This window comes from Leopardus geoffroyi, chromosome E2 (genome assembly GCF_018350155.1).
Source record: "Leopardus geoffroyi isolate Oge1 chromosome E2, O.geoffroyi_Oge1_pat1.0, whole genome shotgun sequence".
Classification (NCBI taxonomy): Eukaryota; Metazoa; Chordata; class Mammalia; order Carnivora; family Felidae; genus Leopardus; species Leopardus geoffroyi.
The window spans coordinates 41,291,671-41,313,130 of NC_059335.1; the positions used below are offsets into that span (position 1 = coordinate 41,291,671).

The following is a 21,460-nucleotide window of genomic DNA, read 5'->3' on the forward strand; positions in this document are numbered from 1 at the left end:
GGTGTTTCTGTACCAGAGGCTGTGGAGATTTTCCCTGGTGGAGAACAGCTACCTGACAAGATATATTTACTGGAGATGTTTTATATTCCTTTCCCAAGGGGATAAATGTAGCTTCTGGTCTCTAACTAGGAGAAATAATTATGTGTGTTTCCTGTTTGTCCTCTGCCCAATAACGTTTGCCAAGCTGTTTGCTAATTACCCCAGAAACAACAGGTCCCCAACAGAAACAAAAAAGTGATCTATTATCTAGGTACCTTTTCACTCTGGGTTAGAGAAGAAAAGAGAAACACACCGTATATCCTCAGTTAACGGGCAACCAAACAGATGACTTGGCAGAGAACAGGAGAAAGGACAAAAAATATCCTCTCTCTGCCACAGGAAATACATAAAGCAAAACAAAACTCAATATCACTGTCAAGTGCTCCTGGGTGCTCCCCTGAAGGGACAAACTCACAGTCCAGGTTTGGCTATGTTATAAACTTGAAAGCTATCTTTCCTTTGCCCCTAAATTATCCAGAGCTGTTTCATCTCTCTTCCTCAGAAGAATCTTGACAACCCCTTTGGCACCTGGGAGATGGCCAGGTACAGCAGGAAGAACACGGAATTTGAAATCATTAGACCGGAGATTAGATCTGGCCCCACCACTTACTACCTGTGTAACCTCAGGCGACTCATCCTTAGGAGTCTTACCAGACTGTTGAGAGGAGCAAACAAGAAATAGGTATGTGTAAGCATTTTGCAAACTCACAGGCACTCTATAATTTAAAAGGAAAAAAGTAAACATTGATGGGTCATACCATTAAGATACAGAAAGTACAAGTCACAGTCACAGGAGAATGTTAATGACAAATAGAATCACATTCCCCTTTCAGTGAGCACCTACTAATTGCCAGGTATTATCTCCTTCCAGGGAGGTACTATTTGCATGCCCATTTCACAGATGAAGAGGCTGCCACTCAGATAAGGTGATTTATTCATGGTTACAGAGCTGGTAAATGGCAGTTTGAATTCAGATACTAGTTGGTCTGACCCCAAGGCCCACGTATGTTTCCAGGGTACCACCTTAGCATTTTCATCAAAATTCAAATAAAAACTTTGTGTCACCTGACACCAGTGACGTATCATGAAATACATATAGCTGGATGCCACTGGCAATGCTCAACAGCTGACTCATCTGACTGGCACAACACCCAGATGGAGGTTGGGACTGATTGATTGATTGCTCTCAGTTTGTCTGTCTCCTATGTCAGTGCCACTCTTTGGAGTGAGGTCACCTCTGCTCAGTGGACACAAAAGGAAACTAATGAGCATATTGGAGAAAGAAGGCAACTTGTGATTGAATTCTGAACTTGTCTTCTTCCCACATGCCCTGCAAGTTGCTCCGTTAAAATTCTCAGGTTTAAAATCTATTCATTTTAGGGCCGCCTGGGAGGCTCAGTTGGTTAGGTGTCTGACTTCAGCTTAGGTTATGATCTCGTGGTTTGTGAGTTCCAGCCCCACGTCGGGATCTGTGCTGACAGCTCAGAGCCTTGTAGCCTCTGCTTCGGATTCTGTGTCTCCCTGTCTCTCTGCCCCTTCCCTACTCGCACTCTGTCCCTCCCTCTCAAAAAAAATAAACATCAAAAAAATTTTTAAATCCATTCGTTTTATACAAAGATAAAATGAGTGCATGTGAAAATTGGTGACTTTTGAGTCACGTCTGTGGACTTGTTATTGTAATGTGCCAATATCAATTTCCTGCTTTTGACAATGTAGAGTGGTTCTATAACATGCCACCATTGGAGGGGATTTGAGGGATGTGTACATGGGATCTTCTGTACTATTATTGGAACCTAATACGTACTCTTTCATTTCATGTTACTTTCCCCCCTTGTTCTTTTTTTTTTAATGTCTGTTTTTGAGAGAGAGAGATACAGACAGAGCTCCAGCAGGGGAGGGGCAGAGAGGGAGACACAATCTGAAGCAGGCTTTAGGCTCCGAGCTGTCAGCACAGAGCCCAATGTGGGGCTCGAACTCACAAACCACGAGATCATGACTTGAGCTGAAGTCGAAGGCTTAACTGACTGAGCCACCCAGGCACCCCTCCCCACCTTGTTCTTATCGGAGTGACCCAGCGCGGAGCGACCCAGCCCCCTTCACTACTCTCATAATACCCAACACTTACCTTGATCTTGGCACTTAAAGCCTGTTCCAATTTCTTCTATTATCTTTCATATCTTATTGCTAGACTCTGAACTCCTAGAAAGCAGGGATATTTCCTATATGCACTGTATCTCAGGTAACTGTATGGAGTCTGGTCCATAAATTTTTGCTGAATATATAGAAGAATAGATGAGTAAGCTATAATAAATATAGTGAGCTTGCTAGTAAGAAACCTGTGGATAACTCACCAGGGAGACCCAGGGTAATGTTGCTATAGTTTCAGGGGCTGCCGTATGATGCCCAGTCTGTTCCCAGAGGCCCTCTTCCGCAGGTCATTTCACTTACCTGGTATGTCAGGTGCATAATGGGAAGTACAAATGGTAGGAACTGAAAGTAAGTAAAAAGCCTTTCTCACACACATAGTTCCACCAGAGATTTGTGCAGCAATTTTCGAAGTGAAATAGAAGGGGAAAATTGATGAGATAAAATATAAAATCAGAGGGAAAAAAAGAAACTTTTCTTTTGTGTCATATGGACTCTTGCAGTTACTGTTATTGGGAAATGAATGTTCCTATTTTCTTGGAAGAGTCATATGGCACTGGGCATGTCACCAAGGTGCAATTTGATCAGCATTAAGTGATGCTGTAGACTTTGGGGTTCAGAATGGAATTTTAACAGAAACAATAAAACAGTTGTGATGGACCTTTTCTAACTTCATGAAGTGAAATATTGGTCCTGGAGTTGAAAATGGGACTCCCGGCTTATCAGTGCACATTATACGGATGCCTAGTGAGCAAAATAAGCTCCAGACCAGTTGATGAGCCTCAGGTACATTCTACACCATACTTTTACTGTTTTGCAGGCATATTTGACTTACCTTTCTTTATTTCACATATTAACTTTAAAATTAGAATGCTGTTGGTTTGGTAGGTAGAAAGCTTGATGTAGTTGTCATTGCCTATCCATAGGTATTAAAAGTTGCAGAATGATGGGGGTGCTTGGGTGGCTCAGTCGGTTAAGCATCTGACTCTTGATTTCAGCTGAGGTCATGATCTCACGGTCCGTGAGTTCAAGCCCTGCATCAGGCTCTGCACTGAGAGCCTGCAGCCTGCTTGAGATTCTGTCTCCCCATCTCTGCCCCTCCACTGCTGTCTCTTTCTATCTCTCTCTCTCAAAATAAATAAACATTAAAAAAATTTTGTTAAAAATTTGCAGAATTAGGATCAGTACCTCAGGAGATACCCGTTGCAATAATGCTCCCCTCTTTCAAGAAACGCTGTATCACCAGTGGCCTTGGTATGGGAAAGACCAGATATCAATAGCTTTGAATTGAATAGTGAACCTGAAAAGTTTTACTTTGAATGGGAAGAAGTTTTATTAGTACCTTAATCAATTAATTTCACTTTTAAAAAATAAATGCACAAGAATTACATGTGGCAAAAGCTTATGTCTAAATAAGTCTAAAGGAGCTCTTTTCGATGAGTTTTTTAAAGACTCAGAGTGATAAGAAATTACTGTGCCATAGTTTAATTGCAAACAGTTTTTCTTTTCTAGTTGTCTATATAATAATGATACACCTTAAAATTGATGGTTCCTGGATACAATGAAATAAATTGTGTTCTGGGTACAAGTGTCAAAATTCAAGTTTATAAAACATATTCCCAAATCAATTATGTAAAACCAATTAGAGGAGTGACCTAAAACCACTTTCTGTAAGCAATTACTGTCAATATCCAATAGTTGGAGAGAGAAAAGTTTTTAAAGTTTAATTTCATTGAAAATAGAAATTCAAGGGGCGCCTGGGTGGCGCAGTCGGTTAAGCGTCCGACTTCAGCCAGGTCACGATCTCACGGTCCGGGAGTTCGAGCCCCGCGTCAGGCTCTGGGCTGATGGCTCAGAGCCTGGAGCCTGTTTCCGATTCTGTGTCTCCCTCTCTCTCTGCCCCTCCCCTGTTCATGCTCTGTCTCTCTCTGTCCCAAAAATAAATAAACATTGAAAAAAAAAAAAAGAAAATAGAAATTCAAATGATATATAGCAAAAATGGAAATTACCCATATTACATTGAAGAGCCCCCCAAAAAGTTAATAGTAACATAGTAAATGTATCTCTTGAGTCCCCTGAGCATAGGGACACAGCCCTCCCCTGGAAGGAGTAGCACATGACTCCATTAACTAGGATTGTCTTTGTTTTTTAATTACTATTAGGTTTTTTATTTTAATTCCAGTATCGTTCACATTCAGTGTTATATTAGTTTCAGGTGTAGAATATAGTGATTCAACAACTCCATACACTACTCGGTGCTTATAATTAGGATTGTCTTTGAGTCAAAATCTTCAGGTTTCAAAAGTAGAAGGGTAGGGCACCTGGGTGGCTGAGTCAGTTAAACATCCACCTCTTGGTTTTGGCTCAGGTCATGATCATGCAGTTAGTGAGTTTGAGCCCCACGTCAGGCTCTGTGCTGACAGCATGGAGCCTGCTTGGGATTCCCTGCCTCCTTCTCTCTCTGCCCCTCCCCAGCTTGCTCTCTCTCTCTCCCTCACTCCCTCAAAAACTAAATAAACATTTAACAAAATTCAAAAGTAAAAGAGCACCTAAACAGAGCTCTTCACTGTACAGATGAAGGAATTGTCACAGGGTTGATTCTGATGCTTAAGTCACTCACAAGGTTGTTCTCAATCTAAGACTGTACTTACACACCAGAAACATGAAAGAAAAATATACATTCAAAAATAACATAAATATCAGCTGAATCATGGATCATCAAAAGACTTCGGTCCACTTAGGGGAGCCTGGGTGGCTCAGTTGCTTAAGCGTCCGACTTCAGCTCACGTCATGATCTCACGGTCCGTGAGTTCGAGCCCCGCATTGGGTTCTGTGTTGTCAGTTCAGAGCCTGGAGCCTGCTTCGGATTCTGTGGTTCCCTCTCTCTGCCCCTCCCCCGCTTACGCTCTGGGTCTCTCTATGAAAAAATGAATAAATGTTTAAAAAAATTAAAAGAAAAGACCTCAGTCCACTTCAACACCCATTGAATGTCTTGTTGTTGCTGCCTTACCTAGAGGATCTCATGTAAGAGAACACTCACAAACCCTATTGCCCAGCCTCAAATATGAGGAATCTGAAGCCTAAAGGTTACAGTGCTTTGTCCTGGGTCACATGGCTATTGGGAGCAGTGAGAAGCAAATCAAGTTCTGTGATATCCATGTCATCGCTCTCTTTCTGTCACGTGACACTGCCTCAAGGTACAACCATGGAAGAAATGTTGCACTCTTCTGAAACTGACACTCTCAAGGGAAAGAACAAATATGAATATACATAGTTAAATGCATTTGATCTAGTGCCTCATAGAGGTCTGGACACCAGCCGTCCGTTCCTCTCTACCTTTGCTTATAGCTGGAGGGTCCCCTCCCTCTCTGTCTACCACAACATTTTCTGCGGTTAACTCCTACTCATGAATTAAGCTTCAACACAAACATCAGTTCTTAAAGAAGAACTCTTAATACCAATTACTGGCTTCTTACTCTCTGCTCCCCTAGACCCCATGTTTCCCTTTATCGTTGCATTTATGCCATTACATATCAATATCACATAGGCCATTAGATAATGAGCTCCCTAAGGACAGGTAATAGCCTTTTCATCTTTAGATCCTCAAGGCTAGCACTGATAACAGGACTGTTGAATGAATCCCATGCCCCATGTGGATTGCGAAAATTTACTTGTCCCCTCTATAAGCAGAGACCCTTTGCTTCTCTACACTAGTAACCGCAATCAAAATATTTTAAGTGGTGGGGCATATGAGGAAGAAAGCAGTCTAGCTCGCTTTATTAAAAATTGGATGACTAATTCCCCCAAACACATAATAGAAACAAGGCTGGGGATAGTCTGTGGAAGGTGCTGAAAATCTGCATCCGTGTGTCATGCAGCTTAGAGAAAAAAAGAAATCAGGATTTGATAAATCATTACACATTCTTTTTCTAAGATGTCATATTCCTCTATTGTTTGGTCAGCGCCTGTACTTCTGTGCATCACACTTTCTTATAGAATGTTTTAGGATGGCAGCATCGAGGCAGCCTGAAGAGAAGTTAAGGCATGTCTAGGAATTGGTGAATGAATGGATGAGAGTGGGTTCAGGAATCCAGGATCCTCTCACATTCCTCTCCTGCTTCTTTCTCGTTTTCCTCAGTAGCCCAAGACATCTTTTCAAAACAAATCCCTCAGGAAACCTGGGTGGCTCAGTCAGTTAAGTGTCTGACAGTTGGATTTTGCTCAAGTTACAAGCTCACAGTTCATGGGCTCTGCGCTGTCAGCACAGAGCCTGCTTGGGATTCTCTCTCTCTCCTCTCTCTCTCTCTCTCTCTCTCTTTGCCCTTCCCCATTCACCCTCTCTCTCTCTCAAAAATAAATAAAATTAAAAAAAAATAAAAATTAAGGGGTGCCTGGGTGGCTCGGTCAGTTAAGCGTCTGACTTCAGCTCAGGTCATGACCTCACAGTTCGTGGGTTCAAGCCCCACTTCGAGCCCTGTGCTGACAGCTCAGATCCTGGATCCTGCTTCGGATTCTGTGTCTCCCTCTCTGTCTGCTCCTCCCCCACTCACGCTCTGTCTCTGTCTCGTTCAAAAATTAATAAACATTAAAAAAATTAAAAAATAAATGAATAAATAAAATAAATACAAATCCCTCAACATGTCACTCCTAATTATTAAAACCTATTAAATTAAATTATTAAACATCCCACCGGAAAATACCTACCAGGCCTTGCAAGATTGCCCCCAACCTATTGCTCTGACGTCTTCCCCCACAACTCACCTCTTCTCTCACTACACAACAGCTACATTGACTCTCTCCCCTCCGTGAACATGCCTAGAACCGTCGTGACCCACACTCCTCCTTCTGGAGCTTTACCCTTCTCTCTTCATCTGGCCAGCTCCTCCTCCTTCAAATCACTGCTAGATATCACTTCCTCCAGGAAGTCTCACCTGATCCCATAAGCCTAAGTGGGATCTGTTATCTGTTATCTGTTGCATTCCATAGTTCTCCACTGGAGCACCTATTACAGATGAAATTAAATCATTATGAGTACAATAATTAGTTGGATAACTCTCTCCCCTATTTGGCCTCCTCCCAGGGGCAGAGACTGCCTGGCTTTTTCACTACTCCCTCCTCAGCGCACAACACGGTGTCATTAATGTTCAATGCTATTTGTTGAAAAAAAATGTATATTTTTGGACAAAAGAAAAGGAATAAGTGAATGAATGAATAAATAACGATTCCTTTGGGGATGAAATGGGTACCATGTAATACAAGATAACATGTTCCTCCTTCTACCCTTCCCATCCTGCGAACCACTTTCCCACCCTGCAGCTGCCTTCTCAAAGAATCTCAGAATCTCTGCTCTTTAAATCGTGAAAGCTTGCTGCTGGGAACACCCACAGACGCTCTCTACAAACACACACAACTCACTCTGAGTAATCGTATTGATTCGGAATTAACGGCCATTCAGATACCTCATTGAAGATGCCATCTGGGATGTTATTGCTCTTCAGAGGTAGATCATATTCTGAGAAAATCTGTCAAAATGTAGAAATAACTCATCAAAATGGCCATTGCAGAACGTAGCTGCGCTTCAAAGAGAAGCAGAGTCTGATGATTCAGGTTTCATTCCCCCTAAGGAAGACGCAGGAGGAGGAGAGGCTGTTTCTTTCCTCTGTTTCCAAGAGTCAAGAGAAATGGAAAGTTGAGACGTGCAGAAAATGATCTTGGACTCCTTTCTCATTCAGAGACATCTCCCTGAAAAGAAATGTTTCTCAAGAGTATTGCTGATCCTGAGGGTATGTATTTAGGCAGAACTCAGTTTCAGTTCTTTCCTGGCCACTTTACTGTAGAGTTTGCCTATTTTCCTGGTATAAGTACCCCACCATGTTCTGATTCAAGCAACGACAGTTCATCAGTATAACAAAGTATAACAATTAAACATTGCAAGCCAATACAAGCCAGCTTCGAAAAACCACAGGAGGAGCATGTTCGTGTCCTACCTGCCCTCCTTCTGGGTTGCTGCCAGGCCTTGATTGTGCCTGGAGAAACCCAAAATACAGGCTACCTGGTGGTAGCCCAGGTGCTCCTGGCTTCCACATCATCTTTTTCATCTCCACAGAAGACCCACCCTCCGTGGGCAGCACACCATTGTCATACTTGGGAAATCCAGTATTATTCACCAGGCACCTTTGAATTGAAAATAACATTTGAAAAGGATTATCGGGGGCAAAGTCATCAACTGCTGTGTACTCATTGAACTCAAAACAATACAAGATTGATTACTTTTGTAGTCTATGCAAATTACAGGTGGCATTGGTATTACTAAACCCTTAGTATTTGACTTCACCTCCAAGTGCTTCACAATTATTGTTTTTAAATCAAGAAGCTGGATTTTTTTGTGGTTTGGGTTTTTTTGTTTTGTTTTTCTTTTTACAAAATCAGTTTATATATGTATGTATACCCTTCTTCAGAAAACAAAAGTGAGGAAACAAATCACATCTAAAGTATACTAATTAACCTTAAATGCTCATAGGAGAAAAGCACTTTATCAAAATGACCTCAGTCCTCTGAGGTTTCTGACCTCCCGCATGGCACCTATAATAAAATGTCATGCCTTTGCGGGGGTGGTTCCTTTGACTCTAATTGAAGGTTTTACCTTTTCACAGCTTGGCCTAGTAGATTTATCATCTTCACTTCCAACATATCATGGGTATTAGCATTAATTTACCTAAATGTCTTCCATATGCACAAACACTCTTTAAGGAGATTGAGCTGTAAGACCTTGGACACAGATAGGGGTATAAGAGGGAAGAATTCTTTAACATGGTCTGGGGGTGGGGGGTGGCAGGGAACAGGTGTGCTAATATTTGTATAGCACTTACTGAATACCCACACAAGATTCTGAGCATTACATAAATTATCACACTGTATTATCACAACATTTTAAGAAGACATATATTATTCCCCTCATTTAAAAAAATGCAAAAACAGATGCTGAGCACTTAAAGAAACTTTTCCAAAGTGGTACATCTGAAACTGGACAAGGCAGGATTGGAAACTAGGTCCTTCTAGTTGCAAAAACCATTGCTTTCTGTGTGGCATCACTCTGCCTTATAAATCCGCGCCTCAACAGCTGTCTGGAAGCTTGTCTCATTCCTTCCATCTATTTCAAGTCAAAAGCAAAGGCACCTTCTGTTTCCACCTTGTCTAAAACTTGAACTTGAGATGATGTCATGGGATAGTCAAATTAAATCAGTACAGATTGATCAAGGTCTTACTTCATTGGAAATGCTATGCTGGGTGTAAAATAACTGCAGAGTCCTTCCCAGTGGGAAAGTTGGCTCTTCTGCAGAGAGAGATGTTGAGTATGATGAGACAGAACCTGATTACAGCCAGACCTGAGCTCTTCCCCTCATCCCTTGAGCCCTGCTTGCTCTGCTCACATCAGAACCTTCTGGTTCTCCTCCCGCTCAGTTTCCAAGCCACCTAGAGCCTACCTGTGCCTCAGCTCTAAATCCGTATGTACCCCTGCCCCACATAACCATAACCACTGCCATTACCCCAGCACTTGGTTGTGTTATCTCTTTCCTGGACTATTTAAACAACTTTGAAGCTGACATCCTACTTTGTTTCATACTACACGTACACCCAGATTAATCTTGTGTTTATAAATTCAGCCTTTATCATGACACTCCCTGTCTCCAAATGATTTACACACTTAAAAAGAATGTAAACAATATTTTCTCAAAACAAAGAATCTTGCTTAGAAGCTTAGAAACAAAACAGGTAAGAGCAGATCATCTTTAGTTTAGACCTGAGAATTGGGGGCCCTTGCCCTTTGGATTCCCCCTTCCTTAGGCCCCGAGCACATCCAAGGCACCTCCATGTAAACACTCAAACACGTTGCAGTTTGAGATCACTGGCCTGAGAAAAAAATCCCAGGTCATTAGTACAATATTCACGGACCTTCAGCCCTTCTGTATAGTGGGCTTAAGAGCCACCCCATAGGGTTGCCGTAAGATTCGGAGTCAATACACTCAAGGACTTAGAGCACTTCCAGTACATGGTAAGTGCTCAGTTAATCGAATTTGCTTGTTTCCAATCCTTCACTCATTTCTGAACCCTAAACTTCAGTTTACATGAGCTTCTCTGCCCAGTGTTTTCCTTCCTCATTTATCTATCTCTAGTCATGCCCTTAAAACTATTTCCTCAGCCTAAAATCCCTTTGCCATCTCATTTCTGCATGTTCAACCAGGTCCCTCTTCCAGGACTCATGGCCTCCTGAATTATCATCTCAGCCAAGAGCCATCCCTCCTACCTCTGAGCATTTGTAGACTTGTTCCTGGGCCTTTCCCAGAACCTGGTTGCAGCATTAATTGTGCTATTCTGTTCCATCTCTCCCACCCTAACGGGCATGCTGAATCTGAGCCATTTTTTTCCCTTGCCTCTATCCCTATGTACCATGGTAGGTTCCCAGTAAATGTTGAATAAGTTACAACTCACTTCATCCCTTGAAATGATGATGTGATGCCACCACTTTGGCATTGCCACTGCTGAGTTAATCAAGGATACCTGTGACTGTGAGATACCAACAAATGTTATTTGAAACCTAAAATGTCATGAAAGGTGAACAGGCCTTTCTCAAAATATTTTTGATTGAATCATACAGTGCTTGCATGTCAACCTCATTTTATTCCAGGTTATATTTCATTCCTGTTGTTGACCTGGAGTTTTTCTCCAGCAGGTTGTTGGCCGTCATGCTGCTCTGGCCCCAGCCTGTGGGTCACGAGTCTACTGAATGAAGAATCCCAGACAAGGTAAGCTGCCCATAGCTCTGAGCTTGCCTCTGTGGTACCTCCCCCTCCTCAGTTTTGCCTAGGTTGGACCACTTGTCTCTCATACCTGGATTACTGGGGTCAGCCTTCTAAGCTAACCCTGCCTCATCTCTTCTCTACTTGGCCATCCTTCAAAGCCCCCTGAGTGGGGTTTTATAAAACAAGGATGTGACCACATTATTTATTTTATCCTTTCTTAAAAGCCATCATTAGCCACATTTCCCAAAATTTGATCCACAGAATTATCAGAAGCACTTGGAGAGCTTGGTAAAACGCTGATTCCTGAGCTCTGTCCTGGACCCAATAATGCTGGCAGACATCATTTTTCAATAGCTTCAAAGGTGATTTCTGTGCACACAAAAGGGTTTTTTTTTTTTAACTTTATTTAATTTTGAGAGACAGAGAGACAGAGCATGAATGGGGGAGGGGCAGAGAGAGAGGGAGACACAGAATCTGAAGCAGGCTCCAGGCTCCCAGCTGTCAACACAGAGTGCGACGCGGGGCCTGGACCCACAAACCTTGAGATCATGACCTGAGCCTAATTCAGACGCCCAGCCAGCTGAGCCGCCCAGGCACCCCTATGCACACAAAAGTTTAAGCAACCACAACTTAACTACGGGCCAGTTGTCCATGTCAGCATCCCCTGGAAGCAGCAGCGTCTTTCTCATCTTGGTCCCGTGGAACCTCCTCATTTCCCCCATGGGCACACTCTTGCCCTATGAAATACTTTTGCTTCCCTCTTGCTGTCTAGGAGATGTCACTGCTTCTAGAAAACTTAGTTTCCTATAGGCATGCTCAGTTTCCCCCACTCAAGGTGCCTTACCTTACCTCCTAAAGCACTGTTCTGTGAATGTTGATTTACATGCTTTTCCTCCAACCCCCATAAGTCACCCCCATAAGTCCACCATAAGTTGGAACCATGTGTGGATTTAAAGTCAGTATAATACTGTGGTTTTTGAGCCATGGGCTCATGTAGTATGCTTCTTCTCTGTGGCTTTCTCACTGAGTGACAATGGATATATCCATGTATCTCCCTGGGCCTTGGTTTTGTTATCTAAAATGACTACATCACTAATCACTACCCAACTTTCCTTTTTTGGGACTAAATGTGATAATACATGTGAAGGACTTAGAAGGGTACTCAATAAATACTAGTCACACTTTTGTTGTTATCAATATTATCATTCCCTTATCTTGTTATCTCAAGGGTGAAACAAAATGCCTGCCACAAAGGGACATTAAATCACTATAGACCTTACCTCCTTGTAAGGCTCTTCGGATAAGGTCTACATCCTTGGTAGAAAAAAAATAAAGTAGCATTACTTTTCTCTTCTCCCTCTTACTTCATATAAGATAAATGTCCAGACTTTGCTGGCTTGTAAACCAGAACTCAATTCCATGTGAGGTTCCTGTGACTGCTGATGGTTCTCTCATGGTACAGGCAGAAGAGAGCCACAGGAGAGGTATCAGCACATTGTGCCTCAACCATGAAAAAGATTGCTCTGTATTGACCACTGAATACCAGAGACCAGGCTCAAATGTAAAAGACTTTAGTGGACATTCTGGGTGAGAAAGGAGAGTTAAAGAGCAATGATTATAACCATTTACATTAATTGAACAGCCTTCTACACTCTTTATCCAGTCAAGAAATATTTATTAAGCACCTGTTGTGGGGAAGGCATCTACTATACATGATACAAAAAATGTTATACTAATGATTAGTCAAAAATCCCTGTACTTAGGTAGTTTACATTCCCATAGGGAGAAAGAGTAAATAAAAACAATAATAAGCAGGGCGCCTGGGTGGCTCAGTTGGTTGAGCTTCTGACTCTTGACTTAGGCTCAGGTCATGATCCCAGGGTTGTGGGATTGAGCCCTGCATTGTGCTCTGTGCTGAGCCTGGAGCCTGCTCAAGATTCTGTCTGTCTCTCCCTCTGCTCCTCTCCCTCCCATTCTCTCTCTAAAAAATAATTTAAAATAAAAACAATAAAAAGCATAAAACCCTACAGATTATGATATGTGCTAAAGAGCATAAAAGGAAATAGAGCACCATAAGGAGGGTGTTTTGTATTACCTCAGTAGCCCATCATTGAGTAGACAGATTCAATAGCGTTCTTAACTGAAAAAACTGAAGCACAGAGCGGGGAAGTAATTTGCCCAACTAGCAAAGAATCAAGTTAGAATTTGAATTCAGGCCATCTGACTTCAGAGTCCATGCTGTCAACCACAGTGTACCCCCACAACCAATGTCAGTGGTCCGGGCAGGAGTGACAACTTGCCTTGTTTGTGGCTACCGTGTGCAGTTGGACAGTGGGACAGCTGGCCTCCTACATAAACAGTATCCTGAGCATGTCTGCTCTTCAGGGATCCAGGCCCTAAATGCAGTGAGGACCAAAGAGACGAAAATGATTTTCCTTCACTCCAGCCTAATGCCCTTATTCATTGGCTGTGGTCATACCTTCAGCCTCCTTCCAGGATGACTGCCAATGTCCATGTCCAGTTCTTTCAGGGAAACCCAGTCCCTCCCTGCAATTAAAATACATTAGAAAAGAATTGTGCAACCTCAGTGTGATTTACTCTCTGCCTAAATCACCTGCACTCAAGTGGCTCAAGGTTTCCATTTTCTTTAGGGTCTTTGGGTGGGACGTTGTTTAATATTCTAGTGTAGTGTCTAAGAGACCCTTGAAGTGACTTCCATGGAAAAAGAGACAATCTGCTACAATGATAAATGCAAAGTTCAGTCTGAGAGACAGAAAACAATTTAAAGGTTTGAAATGGCAATTTTCATGTTTCAAAACTCTTAGACACTGTCATATCCAGAGCTGTCTGTGATAAGTACTACAACTAGGACATCCCAGAACTGCTGAGATTGAGAGAATCTAAATGGATGACCCATCCATCAATCCATGCCAGAACAGAGTGAGCTCTTCAGCAGTGGTGAAGCCCCCTCTGAGCAATGCTGTGGAGTAGTCCTATTGTCGTACATCTCTTTCCATCCACACTCTGCTTGCACCCACTTCTCTGTGTCTGCTCCTGCTTATTCCTGCCGGACAAAGTTATCCTAATTCTTTTCTACTTCCTAAAAGCCCTCTCATTTTATCATGGTATCTGGTTCTCACCTCCTCTGTGAAGCCCTTCAATGAGAGCTTTGACCACCTCTGCATCTCCAAAATTGAGATGCCCCCAGATTGACATGAGCGGTTCTCACAGTGTTTTTTGTGAATCTACCTTCTCCCTACTATTGTCACATACGCTTCATGCTCATACACATTCACTCTCTGCCCATATTTATTGAGCAGAAACTGCTTTCCATACCTGAGAACTATAGACGTAGAACCAGACTGGTAACTGTTCCCATAGAACTTTTAATAGAATAATAAAGCATCCATATATTTCCCTTCTGTTCCACACACATGTGCATTATATGCACGCAGTAAATACCTGATGATTGACTGAATTATTGATTGATTAATTAATGTTTTTCCTTACTCAAAAGCTATGATCCTGTGCTACACCAGGCAGTGTGCTAAGCACTGCGGTTTCTGGGTGGGCATAAAAGAAATGGTGTCCATGCTCATGAAGCTTTGAACCAAGGTACCTATGTAAAGCCTAGGATTAAGTCATTAATTTTTAAAGAAATATAGTTTGTAGAAAGACTTCTAGACAAATGCATCCTTTCACCAAGAGCATCCATACTAACTTAACATCCAACTAACTGCTTTTACTTCAAAGATGTTACTTAATCCACACAATTGTATGTGGTTGGTACAGCTCTGAAGGTAAGAACACTGATGATCAGAGAGGTTAAGTGACTTCAGCCTGTGCCTGAGTGGTAGAGCTGGGAACCCCATGTGGGTCCCCTGTGTCCAAACTCCAAACACTGTGCCCAAACATCTGGGAATGATTCTCTTACTTTTAAGGATCAGAACTGTGCCACTGTCCCTTACACAATCAAATAATAGAGAGATGGAGTTGAGATTCTCATGCAGACTGTTAAGTATTATGGAAAAATAAATGAGAAATAATGATAGTTATGTCAGGAAGCAGGATTTTCAGTATGAAAGAAAGAACATGAAGATGTAAGCCTGAAGGGATCAAGTAAAAACCTTGCAGTCAAAATGAGATTTATTTTTATTTTTATCCCTGCAAAAATTATACCTCAGATTTGATCTTGAAAATATCTAGAAACATGGAGGATCACTCAGTTTTAATGTTCAAAATATTTTATTAGTTTAATCTGTATCCAAAGATTTTTTAAACATTGGATAAGATCATTTGTTAGAGAATAGATGGAGACGGGATTTCGTTCAATTCTTAAATAATTCAGTTACTGTTCACCAAATACTTTGAGTAATATAGAAGGAGACTTTACAAGATAATGGAGTATCCTCAACTTACATCTTCATTTTACAATAATATTAAGATCATATTTCCAAGATCCCTATAGAGTCATGATAAGGCAATCCAAGTAATTTTTCTTACAAACAAAAGAGATCTGTCTCTTACAGGCTAATTATGTACTATTCCAATAAAAGATCCAAGACTTCTCCAGGCTCTGCCTCCACACCATAAATAAGAGCATCAATAGTAAGTAATCCTTGTATTCTTGCTTCGGCCAAAAGAATATCTAGTTATTAGTTGTGGCTCCGTTAGGTTTTTCCTTGGATTTCTAACTCATTCCTGAGAAGAAGGGTGCATTGTGTTTTACGTTAGCAATATTTCTTGTTGATTCTCATAACTCCACTTAATGAAAAATAGAACTTGGTCTGGATTCTTAGTGTCTTGTGGCTCTTTGTTGAGAACTAATGGATTTGAGACACAAATCCATTGCAGTAGTGTGGGAAACCATCAATATATTTTAAAGTCAGCTGGTATAGTGGAAAAAAAATAATGAAAGGCTGGAGTCTCAGCTTTGGGTTCTAGCTTCCTGACCTCTTGTGAGTAAACTTTGGAAAGTTATTTAACTGCGTGGAGTCTTTGTTTCTTCAGCTATAAAATGGGCTAACCCTTATAGGATCTTTAGAAGGACGGAAATAAGATCAAGCATGTAAAATATTTTGCATAAGGTAGTATCCAATACATAGTATTTATTCCTTTATCTTCTGAGCTCGAATATTACAACTTTCTGCTAGATTTTTAAAGAGTAATTCACCACATCTATGTATTTATTTACATACTAAATGTGTATTCATATCTATCTATATGTCTTATAAATGAAGATTTCTACTTTATATGGAATTTATAAGTCTGTCTCTTTCAAATTTAATGTTCTTTAAAATTCATCTCTTTCTGTCCACTTATAACAGTTCAACCTGTGTAATATTCTTCTATAACTCACATGAGCAAAGATTCGATGAATCATTGGTTGTCCTCCCTTTCACCTTCCCAGGCTCAGCAAGGTCCTTCTCATAATTAATCCACTGCCAGAATCCTTGACAGACAAAGGGAGACAAACTTTCTCAAGAACAGATGGCTGTGTCTAATCTCAAATCCATATCCCCTCCAATTTAAAAAGCAGTGATTCCTCCCTATGTTCTGTACTTCTGGACACCACCAGCATAAATATTTACCTTGATATAGTGTCTTATTAGGAATATCGTCACCGTGGACTTTCTTTGATGCTTTTTTCTTAGGGAAAGGGTTCAGAGAGTTAGAAAATAAAATTCCTCTTTGCTACAGGCATCTTGGTGGAAAATGTCATGTTACATGAGAAAATGGGCCTGACTCTCTAGTTACTGTTCACTCCCCATTTATTTAGTCTTTCTCTTTTTCCTCTTTATTTTTCCCTTTTATGCTCTGCCTTTAAACATTTTTGAAGTATTGTGATGTGCCAAGACCTTTGAAACACATGGGCAAATAGACTATTCATTTTTAAAAGGTTAATTACCAAAAGTCAGTTTCCAGGTGTTTTAAATGTTAATGATTAAAAGACCTGAAAATAACGTATGGATTGTAAATCACTATATTTTTGATGGTATCCAAGCAAAATAGTGGTTGGGGAATCATAAAATTCTGCTTTCTCTATGCTCTTTGTCTTAGAAATACCTTGCAAATGGTAGAAAACTTAAATAATGTTTGAAATAATTTATCTGGCTTCAGGTGATGCAATAACCTCTATAGGAACCTCTTATTTTTCAAGGATTTAAGACGACTATGTTGTAGCCTTTCAACACATCAATATGAAATCTGTTACATAAACTTGGCTTAGAAATTGCAAATGCCTGTATAGATTTGTTTTAAAAGATAGTCACAAATCAAATGACCAATTAGAAAAAAATATTTGCACCTGAAATCACACAAGCAGGATTGATATCCCTTATAGAGAAACAATAGTTTAAAAATAGAGAATAAAAATAGCAATTCTTTAGAAATATGGGCAAGAAATTTAATGAGGCAGTTCACAAAGAAAAAAAAAAGAAAAAGAAATGGAAAGTTCCATAAATATGTGAAAAGATGCTTAACCTTGATCACAGAAATGCAAATTAAAACTACAATGAGATACAATCTCTCACCTATCTGTTGGCAGAGTTCCAAATGATAACATTGTCTATTGCCATCTCTGTGGAGAAATAGGCATTCTTCTGCATTGTTGGAGGAAATGCAGCAGTGTGTAACTGGTATGGAGGAGAACTTGGCAATGTCTGGCAGAATTACTAACCATTTAACATTAACCCAGCAGCTCCGCTCCTGAGTGTCTGTCTCCAAGATACACAGACAAAAATATAAGCCAAAAAATATGCAAAAGACCGATTTTTTTAAGTTTATTTATTTATTTGGAGAGAGAGTGCACAAACAGGGGAGGGGTTGGGGGAGAGGGAGAGAGAGAGAATCTCAAGCAGGCTCCACAATGTCAGCACAGAGCCCAATGTGGGGCTCAAACTCACAAACTGTGAGATCATGACCTGAGCTGAAATCAAGAGTTGGACGCTTAACTGACTAAGCCACCCAGGTGCCCTAAAAAAATAACAATTTTTGCAGCATTATTTATAATAGAAAAGGATGGGGGTAAATCACAGTAAAGGTTGGACTTTGAACACTAATATGTATCCATATAATGCAGGTGTAATGCCAGTATGAGAAATATATGATATATAAAATGTACTTTAAAGTGAAAAAGCAAGGTAACAAAAAGGTGCATAGTATATAAGAAAAGGAAGAGATACAAATACAGATACACACATAGTTTGATCAGATTTTTTGAAAAAGCTACACAAGGGGATAAAGAGGAGAGAAGACCCAGCAATAAATCTAAACTCTCTCTGGATTGAACATGCCTTGCTGTATAGCCTGACTCTTGAAGCATATCATTATCTTAATAATTATAAAACAAAATTAACTCTTAGAAAGGCCTTTCTAAAAGTGATATGAAAAGTAAAACAAATTAAAGTAAGACAACTTAATACTATTGGTGTATTAAGTTGTTAACATTAGCATAGACAGGAGTAATTTCAGTAACTTTAAAACACAGTGATTTAACTGTACATCTCTTATAAGACATATGAGGTTAACTCCAAAACATCTTTGGTTCTTTTTGGTAATCTTATTTTGTGGTAATGTTGGTAACCATATTATGAGACTCTTGCATATGGTGGGGAAATTAAGGATATAATGATACTGGGAACCAGGAGTTTCAACATAAAAGTAAGAAGATAAAAATGTATTGTTGAAGAAATTAAGTAAAAACTTTGCAGTCCTAAATTAAAATTCATGGTGTATTTCACCTATAAAGCAACGTATATCTTAGTTATGTTATTTTCAAAGAAGTTGAAACAATGGTCAGCTACATACAATGATGTCGTTAGGTATACTGAGTGTGGTCTCTAAATACTATTTTCCATTAAAAAAAAAAACAAGAAAGATTCTTGGTAAAAGATGAAGTCTGAATCACCTTATCATACCACAAAACAAGGGAGCTTTCAAAGACTTCTAGTCAGCCTGTCATGGCAAAACAACTCAGGAGTCAAATTGACTCCACTAGTCAAAGGCAATAAGGATAATAACTGCAGTGGAATGAAATATACCAAATACACTTAAGTTCGTCCTTGAGGTTGTAATTATATTTAAGATACACAACACTTTGATTACTTTTGGATGATGTTAGGGAACCTATTGATTTATTCTGCATATTGGTAAATAAAGGAAAGGAATAAAGCCTTTCCTGTATAAACTGTATCTCAGTAGTCTATAAGGAACAATTTCTCTTTGTAGAATATTCCCTGTGAAGTTGTCTTGTAAAAAATATATATACTATATATATAAAATAAGTAAAAACCAAATCTGAATCTCATCAAGCTTCTGGATCTAACTTCCAACTTAGAGAAATGTAGAAAATGTTCAACAACATCATAGAGATAAAATCAACAAAATCTAGAATGTGGCAAATTCTGTATGACAAAAGGATTTGGTTTCTTCATCAAAGAAATTGAAGAATTGGAGAAAGAGACAGAAATAGAAGAAGAAAGAAGGTAGTGAATGATGGAGGGAGAGAGAGAGAGGGAGGAGGGGAAAAGAGTTTGATAATGGTATTATGGTTGTGCTGAAGTCATAGTTCTTTACTTTTAGAGATACATAATAAGATATTTGTACATGAAATAAATTGTCTGGAACCTGCTTCAAAGTTAATTAGGGTAGGGAAGGTGGGTAGGGATATAAATGAGGTAAAGATTGCTATGAGCTAATGTATTTTGAAACTAAGTGATGGATACGTGGGGGTTCATTATATTATTCCTCCTACTCTTATATATGCTTGATCTTTTCTATATTTAAAAACTATTTATAAAAAAATAATCAGAGACTGCATGGTAGCATTTATGAATTTGAGAGTGACAGTTCTACGTTAAACCTCTCAGCGAGTTCCTCTGGTTGGTTTTCAGGTTGAATTCCAAACCATTTAACATGGGACGCAGACTTTCCACACTCAGGCCATTGCATGTACTCTCTGTTGCCTGGACCACTCTTCATATTTTGTTCTGCCTGAAGAAATTCTGCTCATCTTTCAAGACACGACACAAATGTAGCCTTTTTCTTGACTGCATTTTCTGCCCCTTATTTAGCAGAATTAATTACTCTCGCCTCTCTTCTTTTTGCCATACCCTGTACATTCAACAGTTATGTCTTCACTTGATTATTCTAATTCTTTTTTTTAAGTTTATTTATTTATTTTGAGACAGAGAGAGAGGGAGGGGGACAGAGAGAGAGACAGAGACAGAGAGAGAAGGACACACAGAGAGAGAATCCCAAGCAGGCTCCACACTGCCAGCGCAGAGCCCTTCACGGGGCTTGATCCCACAGACCATGAGATCATGACCTGAATGACCTGAGCTGAAATCAAGAGTCAGACATGCAACTGACTGAGCCACCCAGGTGCCCCATCACTTGATTATTCTAAAAAAATTTTTTTCAGTGCCTAATGTAAGCCAGACTTAGTGCCAGATACTAGAGATGTTGCAACAAGAGTCCTTGCCCTTGAAACTTCAAGTCTTGATGGAAAGTCACTTAAACCATTTTGAGTGTAATGCTGAGAGAGGTACTGGGAGCTAGCTAAGGAAACATCTGCTGGGAAAAGGTAACCTAATCTGAATCAGGGAAATCCTCAAACCCTCTCATCCAGAACAGCCCCTATGTTTATATATCTCTGTGTCCTTCCCATTCCACCTTGTAAACTCATTGGGATTACCCTAAAATTTCTTAAGGATTTTGCATACTTTGTTTTCTAATCCTATAATCCATCAACGTTGCTATTTTTATTCTCATTTTGAGATGATAAAATTGAGGTTCAAAGAAGACTACTTCCACCTAGTAAATGCAAAAACATGGTTCACCTGATGCCAGGTTCCAAGTGCTGTGTAGTATGCCATACTGTCTCTGAAGAATGAACCTAAAAGTGAGAAATTCCCATTAGGCTAATTGATCCATATAAATGTCAGGTGGTAAACTTTCATTAAGAAACAGAAATATCCTTGTTCTAAGGGTTATCTTTGTGTTAACTGATTGGATGTCCTCTTTTCAATAGGAAAACCACTCTAGTTAACTATACTGATATCAAAAGTCCATGTGGAGACCATAGAGGCTAAGTGAAAGGTAATGAATACGTAGGGCAGTGCTTCTCAGTCAGGGACAGTTTTGCCCCCAAGGAGACATTTGGCAAAGTCTGGAGGTATTTTTGGTTGCTACAAATTGGAGGGAGCATGCTACTGATATTTAATGGATAGAGGCTTGTGTGCTACTAGACATCCTACAAGTCACAGGCTAGGACACCCCCACAAATTGGAATTTTCCAATTCAAAATTTCATAATGTTGGAGTGCCTGGGTGGCTCAGTTTGTTAAGCATCCAACTTCAGTTCAATTAATGATCTTGCGATTCATGGGTTCAAGCCCCACGTTGGGCTCTGTGCTGACAGCTCAGAGCCTGGAGCCTGCTTTGGATTCTGTGTCTCCCTCTCTCTCTGCCCTT

At 40.2% G+C, this 21,460-nt stretch overlaps 1 long non-coding RNA gene across 1 annotated transcript; it reads left to right on the top strand.

Moving 5' to 3' along the window:
* Window positions 1–344: 344 nt before the first annotated feature.
* On the top strand, window positions 345–16,001 carry LOC123578418. The gene is made up of 3 exons (XR_006702383.1): window positions 345–721; window positions 10,913–10,988; window positions 15,515–16,001. It is a non-coding gene; the product is annotated as an uncharacterized LOC123578418 (long non-coding RNA).
* Window positions 16,002–21,460: the final 5,459 nt, after the last annotated feature.